At 31.8% G+C, this 11,965-nt stretch overlaps 1 long non-coding RNA gene across 1 annotated transcript; it reads right to left on the reverse strand.

The window, feature by feature from the left end:
- Positions 1-2,022: 2,022 nt before the first annotated feature.
- LOC143225689 (uncharacterized) lies at positions 2,023-10,399 on the reverse strand. The gene is made up of 3 exons (XR_013013986.1): positions 10,322-10,399; positions 8,171-8,226; positions 2,023-4,364 (listed from the first exon to the last, which is right to left on the reverse strand). It is a non-coding gene; the product is annotated as an uncharacterized LOC143225689 (long non-coding RNA).
- Between the last annotated feature and the right edge of the window lie 1,566 nt (positions 10,400-11,965).

Here is an 11,965-nt window from a genome sequence, read left to right on the forward strand (position 1 = left end):
TAAAGTTCTTTGATTAGAAGAGAGTTGAATACAGTATCCATTAGCGGTCTGTCTTGAATTGAAGTAAATAAAATGCGATACAAATGTATATTGTTCAAATAACAATGCGTATGAATTGCTATGCAAAGAATAAGTTTAAATTTTGTTCTAGACGGTTAGATATTTTGTTGAACTGAACCCAAACTACCAATAAGTTTAAAATATGTTCAGTTTTATTTCATAAAAAACATCAAATAATTAATCCCTCTTTTGTCACATACTTGTCCCTTTCTAAAGCGCCACCACTTTCATACATTTCCTGGTTTTAAGTTTCAGATAAGAAGTAAAGTGTTAAAATATGTGTCATTCTGTTTGTATTTCTTACTATTTATATAAATATAAACCACAGGCTGAGAGATTTATTTATCAATAATGATGTCAGTGAAAAGTTATAATGATTTAGAATTTTCACCACTTTATTACAGTTCATGTCGACAGATATGGTCATGCTATATCTGACGGTTGTGCAAACATAAAGGTTTTATGTTCGAAACTCGTTGCTCCAAGTACACCTGTCCTTTCTCTGTGCTTTCCATAGGGTATCTAGTGTGTTAGGACATCTTGATCAACATTTTAATGGGGCCCGGCATGGCCAAGCGCGTAAGGCGTGCGACTCGTAATCCGAGGGTCGCGGGTTCGCGCCCGCGTCGCGCTAAACATGCTCGCCCTCCCAGCCGTGGGGTGTATAATGTGACGGTCAATCCCACTATTCGTTGGTAAAAGAGTAGCCCAAGAGTTGGCGGTGGGTGGTGATGACTAGCTGCCTTCCTTCTAGTCTTACACTGCTAAATTAGGGACGGCTAGCACAGATAGCCCTCGAGTATCTTTGTGCGAAATTCCAAAACAGAACAGATCAACAGTTTAATTACACAAAATCCACAAGCACTTACTCCTTGACTTGAATGGTATGTCTTCCTTCGAAACATCATGACATTTGTTTCTTTTCCAGCTACTTGATGTAAAAAATGATTGGAACCTTCTTGTGTGCACATGGATTCTATTGTTTTTACAGATACAGATCATTCATAAGTATGTTACGTACTCTTATCTGGAAAGTATTACTGATCTTGAGTTGTTGATTCTCATCTGTTAAAGTTATTTGTAGTACTCTTCTTACCACATCAGTTGTACGACTTGATCCTGGTGCCCCAAGCTAATCCATATTCGTTTGTTTTTCAATGTTATTAAATATAAAGGATATAATACATTTTGAAAATTCTAAATCCCCAATCTAAATACATCGTTTTAATCCGAGTGTTTGAATATTTTGCACTAGAAATATCTGTTACATACCTTTCCCGAGGACGATACATTTTCATAGCACAACACTACCTACGATACACACTAAACAAAATGTTTTTATGATAAAATAATTCCCACTCCAAATTTATATCGGCTATAGCTGTCAGACAACTTACTGGTTTTATATTCAAAATCGTTTTAAATGTAGTGTGCCCAACCTTTTGTAAACTGTAAGAAGCGCCTTCAGTAATATTTTTAAATATAATCCCAGCTACACAATAAACTGTTTAACATTGGCTTCAGTGTTAAAACAAAATATACTACAGAATTAACTTATTACCGCAATTCCAGTTTATGAAAACTTCACCTGAGAAAATAACTGAGAACCCTTAACGTTCAACCATAAGAAAGTTAATTAGGTATTCTAAACATATATATTATTTTATATATGTATATATACAGTATTATATACGTAACTTATAAAAGTGATGCAGGTATGGAATTTATAAATTATTTGTCTGATAGTATATGTTTTGTTTCTTTGGTTTCAGACTAATAACTTTGTCTTATGTCAGATTATTTGTGCCACAAACACTACATGGGTTTCCTCAGTGCTATTAGATAATATTGTGTAAGTGAAAACGTGAATAGGTGTTTTCAGATACACTCTTTTTTTCTCAAGAACACAGGTCAACTTAAATGTTTTTAAAAATATTTTCCAAATCAATAAACAAAACAAAATGCAAATAGGCCCATCAAGTAAATGGAGATAACTTGACGGTGTTTTGTATTTTAAAACATAAGATTGGCAAATTACATTTAAAAATCGTTTTAAAAAACAGAAATCTGTTTGACAACAATACTTGAATGTTTTGCTTACTTCTTAAGTAAGCACACAATATAACTGTAAATACACAACAGTTACGGTAGGTATCCATTTTGGTACACCATCTTTGACAGTGGTATGAGGAATTGTAAGAAATTGGTGTTGTTTTATTGTTGTTACTTACGTGATTTATAGCACACATTCTCAATTGATACACAACGTTTCTGTCTGGATGTTTACCATAAATTCTTCTTACTGACTTCTTTGAGCAATAAAGTAACCGAAGATGAACACTTATATAATGGACAGTGAGTTTAGTTGAGTGCTTCTGTCGAATAATCAAGAAGGATCACGATTTACATGTAACAACAACAACAATAAACTCTGTAGTTTCTCACTATAAACCACTTTTGTTTCAAAAGTGGACTACCAATAGAAGCACCAGGAACTGGTTGTAGAATATCAGTGTTGAACATATATTGGTGTCCTTCAGTTCTAAATCTGAATATGTGTGGGCAACAGGTATCCCCATTGTTTCAAAATATTATTTACCTTTCGGTCACAGGTTTCCTTATAGAATCATAATTTCGTTTATTGTGCTGAAAGATGTGTCCTTACAGATCCACAATTTGATTTATTTAGCCTTAACAGGTATTTCCCTATAGTTCTAAAAATCTCATTATCTGTCGGTAACATAATTTTATTTGCCAGGCGGAAACAGGTGAAGTTAAGCTCCCAATTTGATTTTTCTAGCACTATACATTTAAGCCTGACGGTATTATCTTATCAAAACCGTAACATTCAATGAACTAACGTTGAAATGCAATAACTATTGGAGAAGGACATCTTTTGCTTCTGCTACGATAATCTCAGACATTTTTTTTTTGAAGTAGGCATGTTCGAGCTCACGAAGCTATTACTGTTATTACTACAAGCTTTGAAATGAGAAGAACATGTTCTCTATCCCACGAGAAAAGAAAACTTTTATTTGTGACAACAGTATGCCACTGTTGGATTCCAAGAGTAAAAATACCAGCTTCCACTGGTGAAAATGAAGACTTATCAGTATGAAGTGGTACTTGTCTAGTGGAACTGTCCAGTGGGCGTCTCTTCTGGAAGATGTTGCTGGCAGGAAATTATTTTATAGTTTTCAAGGCCCTAGATAGAAGTGTGACTCAGAGACAACACTTCCTTGGAAAATTTTCAAAGGCCATTACAAACGTTTTTCTTGTTTCGGTCATATATCAGTTATGGCTGGTAGTGTCACTATAGTCATAGTGGACTTCAGTGCTTGGAGAATCGAGGCTTTTGGAATTTAATGTCAAGTATACTCTGATTATGGAAACTAAAGAATTTAGGTTTTTCAGATTCCTATACTGGTTGCTGGTTGAAAGGGTCTACTGTAAGTTATGGTTTTCTATTATGTCATAAGCTGAGTTCAGAATATTGTTTTGACAAGCATTTCTTCAACAAACTGAAATGTTATAAAAAATCTCTATCCGCCTGATGAAAGTGCTCTATAAGATGAGACAATGAATGCTGATCAAACAAGTACAACTGCCATCTATCATCTTAGACATGAAAATGAAAATCTTGTGTTTGTGCAACGTCAATAAATATATCGCACGATCAGATTTCTATGGCCTGTTATCATCATATCGTGCACAATATGGTGTATTATTGTTTGAGTTTATATAATCCTGAATCGGTTCCACGTCAACGAGTGGTTCATGTCCAACGTGGCCTTGAAAGAAATCCTAAAGAAGACCTTTATTTGAAGGAAAGAAATAGGTTAACCAGTTAATTAAACTTTAACTGAAGAATACCTTCTGTTAAAATAGGTGATTGACAGAACTGATATTCTCCAAGAGTTAGAAACAATTAAGTATGGGTTATAAATGCAGTAGTTTTGGCAATACGAGTTACAAATAATTTTAATAAATTTGGAGGGTATAGAAAATTTTAAGCCAATAGCACAGGAGATGAAGACTAGTTATTGCCAGCGTCACAGGAGAAGACTTGAGGCCTGGACGGAGAGAGGACCTAAACATTAGTAAGTGTAGTCTAATTCTTAATAGCGGCTGGAAGTAGTCATATAAACTTGTTGTGGATAGATGTAAGAGACACACTATTATGTTCCATGGCTAACAATACGCTCTGAACCAGGATGATACGAGTTGGTCAGATGAAGCCGTACAAACAAACGATTGAGTAAGCTAAACTTGGTATTCAGCTTTCTGGTCGTGGCGATCTAACACTATGGAGAGAGAAAGAAATGCAAAGTTACAAATCATAAATTAATTTCGCAAATAATATATTAACGAATATTAATTCATAGAAGTGAAAAATGTTCCACATTTAAAGAAGAATATGTTACCTTAATTACATATTCTAACTTATTTATATCTCTATCTTAAGATATAAGACAAATAAATCATAAATATTTTTTGTATGAAACGGTTTGGTTTGTTTGGTGTTAAGCACAAATGAGTTATCTCTACTTTGCCCATGGCCAGGAAGGCCAAGTTGGTTAAGGTGTTCGATTCGTAATCTGAGGGTCGCAGGTTCGAATCCCCGTCACACCAAACATACTCGCCATTTCAGCTGTGGGGGCGTTATAATGTGACAATCAATCCCACTATTCGGTGGTAAAAGAGTACCCCAAGAGTTGGCGATGGGTGACGATGACTAGCTGTCTTCCCTCTAGTCTTACACTGCTAAATTAGGGATGGATAGCGCAGATAGCCCCTGTGTAGCTTTGCACGAAATTAAAAAAACAAACAAACTGCTCTACCGACCACGGGTATCGAAATCTGGTTTCTAGCAGTGTGAGTCTGAAGACATACCACTGTGCCGCTGTGTGTATATAATAAAACTAGATTAGATTAATACATGGTAAGTTATATTTACACACGTGTTAACTTTCAGCGTTAAATGTTACTTAAAGAGTAATATTTAAATGAGTTATATTACATTATTTGAATAACTTCGTGATTACACCACTGTATTGTAATTTTCCTTCTTCGTAAGAAAATCGAATTAAAACTCAGATTAAAATAAATAAGTTTGCAGGTCTACTTATTTAAGGCATATACGTAGCTGTTTCATGTACATTTATATATTTAGTTATGTTTAATATTTTATTGATCTGAATAAATAACGAATGTGACAACTAAGTATTTTTCTTTACAATAACAAATCAGTTATAATGTACCTTTTCATTGTTTTATATCTGACAATGAAGTTTGCTGATTTCAATTTGAAATGAAAATGACTTTTGATGCGATCAGTTAATTAAGTGGTACAAGGACTTTAAGTAAACAACTGAGCATGTTCAGTAATCATACAAACAATTGAGAAGAAAACTGAATAAAATTCAGAAATCTCGTGTATCACGAGGTGTCAAAGGTGAACAATGATTAAACTTTACGCTATTAACTTTGTTTATTTGTTTATTTTAGATCAAAACTACATTAGACTATTTACTGAGGTGAATCAAACCCAGAATTTTAGCTTTGTAATTCTGTGAAGTTATAGCTGTCCTAGAGTGTGACATGTAATTAATAACAAACGGAATAAAATGTAGCATATTAAACCACACATCTTATACTGATGTGCAGACAATCTGTGTAAAATGTAGCACATTAAACCATGCAACTTATATTGATCTGCAGAAGATCTGTGTAAAATGTAGCACATTAAACCATGCAACTTATACTGATGTGCAGAAGATCTGTGTAAAATGTAGCACATTAAACCATACAACTTATATTGATCTGCAGAAGATCTGTGTAAAATGTAGCACATTAAACCATGCAACTTATACTGATGTGCAGAAGATCTGTGTAAAATGTACCACATTAAACCATGCAACTTGTACTGATGTGCAGAAGATCTGTGTAAAATGTAGCACATTAAACCATACAACTTATATTGATCTGCAGAAGATCTGTGTAAAATGTAGCACATTAAACCATGCAACTTATACTGATGTGCAGAAGATCTGTGTAAAATGTACCACATTAAACCATGCAACTCATATTGATGTGCAGACGATGTGTGTTAGTTTTAAATAATTTTTATTCATTATAAATGATAACAAATTTACTCTAAACACTATAAGAATAACCAGACACATTTTTTGTTTCTGAAACAATGCTAAAAATAATTTTGCAAAATGTTAGAAAATAGTCAAGGTTCATGTATACAATAATACATAAAATGTATCGCAGTGCATGTTTAAAATTTACACACTTTACGAAATTTGACATGGTTGAAATTTGTTTAATTAATCATATCGAGAGAGGATAATGACGAGCCGTGGTTATTAACATGTAACTTAAACTTATCCGACAGAGCACATGCTCCTGCTAGTACCGCAATAAGTCTTCGGATTTACAACGTTAAAATCAGGGTTCCATTATTCTCGGTGGGCTCAGCAGATAACCCGATGTGACTTTTCTATAAGAAAACACGCACGAAGAGCAAATATTCATACTAAGAAACGAGACATTTATGTATATGTTTCAGATGAAATTAATCAATATTTTTTTCTGCGTGTTTCTTCTTTGCCTCGTTTTATAAAAGAAACAAATTAATTTGAATGTTTATATTATTCATTCAATATCCTTTAAAATACTTCGCAAGTTTCTTGGTTTGCAAGTTTATTTTGATGCTTAAATTCACTACCTGAAATACAAGTTTTAAGTTTTGTTTTCATTTTATCTCGATTTTTAATAATTTAAAATGCACTGAATTTATAGCAGATAGCGCTTCAGAAACGTTTATTTGTTTGTTTTGAATTTCGCGCAAAGCTACTCGAGGGCTATTTGCGCTGATTCAGAAAGGACTTACCTATAATTCCTCCATCCTCATGCGCTGCATGTTGTGTGTATTGAAGAAAACAACGTTACTTTAACTGTTCCTGTAAGCCTTTGTTATTATAAATACCATCTTATCCAATTTACATTCTATTCTCATATTATATATTTGTCATTTAAATTATTGTATTTATTTTTATAAGCTAAATTACATCAACTTAATACCCACTTTAAACTTTCAGATATATTTCCATATACATAAATATTAACAATTAACTTTCAGGTAAAAGTATATAAAATCAACCACCCTTTGGTTAAAAATGTTTATAGGTCGGTTTTAGACACATAAAATTATTGGTATGATGACGAAAAATTACAGATGTATTGTTAAAAATAAAAATAAGTAATATATGTGTATGTGTTTCTAATTTACTGTCTTAGTGTTAATAATAATATTCATGGATAAACTTATATATCATATTCTTTCGTTTCACGAACCAATTGTTTTAATTTCACGCCTCGTAGCTTTTACTCTTTGTTTCAGAAATTCTTTCTTTCTATTATTCTTACGGCCCGGCATGGCCTAGCGCGTAAGGCGTGCGACTCGTAATCCGAGGGTCGCGGGTTCGCGCCCGCGTCGCGCTAAACATGCTCGCCCACCCAGCCGTGGGGTGTATAATGTGACGGTCAATCCCACTATTCGTTGGTAAAAGAGTAGCCCAAGAGTTGGCGGTGGGTGGTGATGACTAGCTGTCTTTCCTCTAGTCTTACACTGCTAAATTAGTGACGGCTAGCACAGATAGCCCTCGAGTAGCTTTGTGCGAAATTTCCAAACAAACAATCTATTATTCTTTATTTGTTTATATTTACCTTTCTTTTTATTGATTTCATGCAGACTTAATATCAGATAAAACATTCTTTATTTTGGAGAACCTGAGAACTTTTATAATTTATTGTCACGAACTTTCAAACGAGTACTATATAGTCGAATGACAGTGTAGTGAGTTGTTGAATTATATAATACTAAATGATTTAACGATAGAGCACTAAATGGTTGAAAGATAGAATACTAAATGATTTAATGATAGAGCTAATTCATAGACTTTTAAATAGCTTAGTGATAGAATAATAAAAGGTTGAATGATCTATGTCTACTAGTAAATGGTTGAGTGACAGAGGCTGGTAATTCACTTATCACTGAAAAACTGTTAGTTGTGTAGAAACAGGTATTGGGAAAACTCACCTTTCATTCTCCTTGTGTGACAGAGCAGCCAGTAGTAGAAAAAGTACAAAAACTGACTTTAATCAGATGGTACACATGCAAATAAAATGAAAATTTAGTAAATAAACACTGTTCTCGGAAAACAGGAATCACAGTGTACAAAGCCTATCATAATACATACTTTTGAACAAAATTCTCAATGATTCACTATTTCAAAATTAACCAAATCTTACAAAATCACAGATTTATCAAACAAGATTAAAAGTTATTGTTATAAAATCCTGTATTTTATTATATTTATTTCGTTTAGAATATGAAGTAAATTCTGAAATATATGTTTTATCTCTCCAGGAAATGAGGAGCTTTCTTACTTCACCAGGTAATAAATATAATACATAGTATATCTTATTAGATAATAAATACACCACACAGTATATTTTCACAGATAACAAGTATACCACACAGTATATTTTACTAGATAATATATATACCACACAGTATACCTCGTCAGATAATAAATACACCACACAGTATATTTTACCAGATAATAAATATTGCACACAGCATATTTTACCAGATAATAAATACGTGTGTGTGTGTGTTTTTCGTATAGCAAAGCCACAAAGGGCTATCTGCTCAGCCCACCGAGGGAATCGAACCCCTGATTTTAGCGTTGTAAATCCGGAGACAGATAATAAATACACCACACAGCATATTTTACCAGATAATAAATATACCACACAGTATATTTTACCAGATAATAAATACACCACATAGTATATTTTACCACATAATAAATATACTGCACAGTACATTTTACCAGATAATAAATACACCACACAATATATTTTACTAGATAATAACTACACCACACAGTATATTTAACCAGATAATAAATATAATACATAGTATATCTTACTAGATAATAAATACACCACACAGTATATTTTCACAGATAACAAGTATACCACACAGTATATTTTACTAGATAATATATATACCACACAGTATACCTCATCAGATAATAAATACACCACACAGTATATTTTACCAGATAATAAATACACCACACAGTATATTTTACCAGATAATAAATATACCACACAGTATATTTTACCAGATAATAAATACACCACACAGTATATTTTACCACATAATAAATATACTGCACAGTACATTTTACCAGATAATAAATACACCACACAGTATATTTTACTAGATAATAAATACACCACACAGTATATTTAACCAGATAATAAATATAATACATAGTATATCTTACTAGATAATAAATACACCACACAGTATATTTTCACAGATAACAAGTATACCACACAGTATATTTTACTAGATAATATATACACCACACAGTATATTTTACTAGATAATATATACACCACACAGTATACCTCATCAGATAATAAATACACCACACAGTATATTTTACTAGATAATATATACACCACACAGTATACCTCATCAGATAATAAATACACCACACAGTATATTTTACCAGATAATAAATACACCACACAGTATATTTTACCAGATAATATATACACCACACAGTATACCTCATCAGATAATAAATTCACCACACAGTATATTTTACCAGATAATAAATACACCACACAGTATATTTTACCACTTAATAAATACACCACACAATATATTTTACCAGATAATAACTACACCACACGGTATATTTTACCAGATAATTAATATACCACACAATATATTTTACCAGATAATAAATACACCACACAGTATATTTTACCAGATAATAAATATACGACACAGTATATTTCCAATCAGACATAAGTAAATGGTTAACTTTGTTTCTTGACCATATTGTATATACCGTGGATAAAATTTAAAAAAAAAGTTTCAAACAGAAGTTTAAGAACTAACTACATGGACATGTTTTTATATATTTGAGTATTTTTCCAAATACAGTAACTGTGTGTTCCTTTAATTAACACTGAAATATGTCAACACATTTCTAGTTTTTAGATGGTTTACAGTGGTTAATAGAGTAACATTAGGATATTTATAGAAAAAGAATTAATTCGATTGACGTTAAAGTTAGCTACGTTAATTACCATGAGACAAAATTCATAAACTGACAATATTGTTTGTACACATTCACAAGATAAGTTCATTATCACTTACTTCTTTATTGGAGATGGACTGTCCGCGTGTGAAGGTCTACCGTTTCTGGCGTCTCTAACACGACAAGTTACCATCATATATGCTAAACAAAGGATAAGTTAATAAAATTAAAAGTTTATTGTGAAGAGCCATAATTTGAAGACCAGTTGCTTTTCTTTTTACAAAAATAAAGAATATGGAGAATATTATTACATTACTTTGCAATTTTATAATATTAAAATGGCAGTTGATAAGTTGGTCTATTTATTGTAGAGAGTAGAAGTCAGCTTATGAAAATTAAACTGAAAAAAATTTTGTCTGTTCAAAACAACCAAATAAATTAAAAGCATATATGCATCATTAGAAATAAAGGTTCACAAGAGATGGCGCTACAGTAGTAAAATTCGTTTGGTTGCTTGCTTCCAATCTCATCATATAACAATTATAATTTCTTAGACAATACTTCTTAAAAAATCTTGACAATTACAAAAATAAAATAAAAAAGATGGTAAATAAAACATACCTTTTCCGCCTTCCGTCTTTTACTTTTATTGCATATCTTGACTGCACATACCGATAAAACAATAGCTACTATAAAAAACAAAATACCTCCAACAACACCAGCTGTTATAGCACGACTTTTGTCACTTCATAAGTTTCACCTGAAAAAACCAACAACAAAAATACAGGTAGTATGCTATGAGAACTATATAGGATATGAAAACTATACAAGATATGTAGATAAAAGTGTACCTTTAAAACAATGCAGGATATTAGTATGCTATGAGAACTATATAGGATATGAAAACTATACAAGATATGTAGATAAAAGTGTACCTTTAAAACAATGCAGGATATTAGTATGCTATGAGAACTATATAGGATATGAAAACTATACAAGATATGTAGATAAAAGTGTACCTTTAAAACAATGGGATATTAGTATGCTATGAGAACTATATAGGATATGAAAACTATACAAGATATGTAGATAAAAGTGTACCTTTAAAACAATGCAGGATATTAGTATGCTATGAGAACTATATAGGATATGAAAACTATACAAGATATGTAGATAAAAGTATGAAATAAATATTAGTGCTAATTATTAGTATGCTATGAGAACTATATAGGATATGAAAACTATACAAGATATGTAGATAAAAGTGTACCTTTAAAACAATGCAGGATATTAGTATGCTATGAGAACTATATAGGATATGAAAACTATACAAGATATGTAGATAAAAGTGTACCTTTAAAACAATGCAGGATATTAGTATGCTATGAGAACTATATAGGATATGAAAACTATACAAGATATGTAGATAAAAGTGTACCTTTAAAACAATGCAGGATATTAGTATGCTATGAGAACTATATAGGATATGAAAACTATACAAGATATGTAGATAAAAGTGTACCTTTAAAGCACAATGCAGGATATTAGTAAAGAACTATATAGGATATGAAAACAATGCAGGATATTAGTATGCTATGAGAACTATATAGGATATGAAAACTATACAAGATATATACAAGATATGTAGATAAAAGTGTACCTTTAAAGCAATGCAGGATATTAGTATGCTATGAGAACTATATAGGATATGAAAACTATACAAGATATGTAGATAAAAGTGTACCTTTAAAACAATGCAGGAT

The sequence above is a fragment of the Tachypleus tridentatus genome, chromosome 1 (genome assembly GCF_004210375.1).
Source record: "Tachypleus tridentatus isolate NWPU-2018 chromosome 1, ASM421037v1, whole genome shotgun sequence".
NCBI classification, from domain to species: Eukaryota; Metazoa; Arthropoda; class Merostomata; order Xiphosura; family Limulidae; genus Tachypleus; species Tachypleus tridentatus.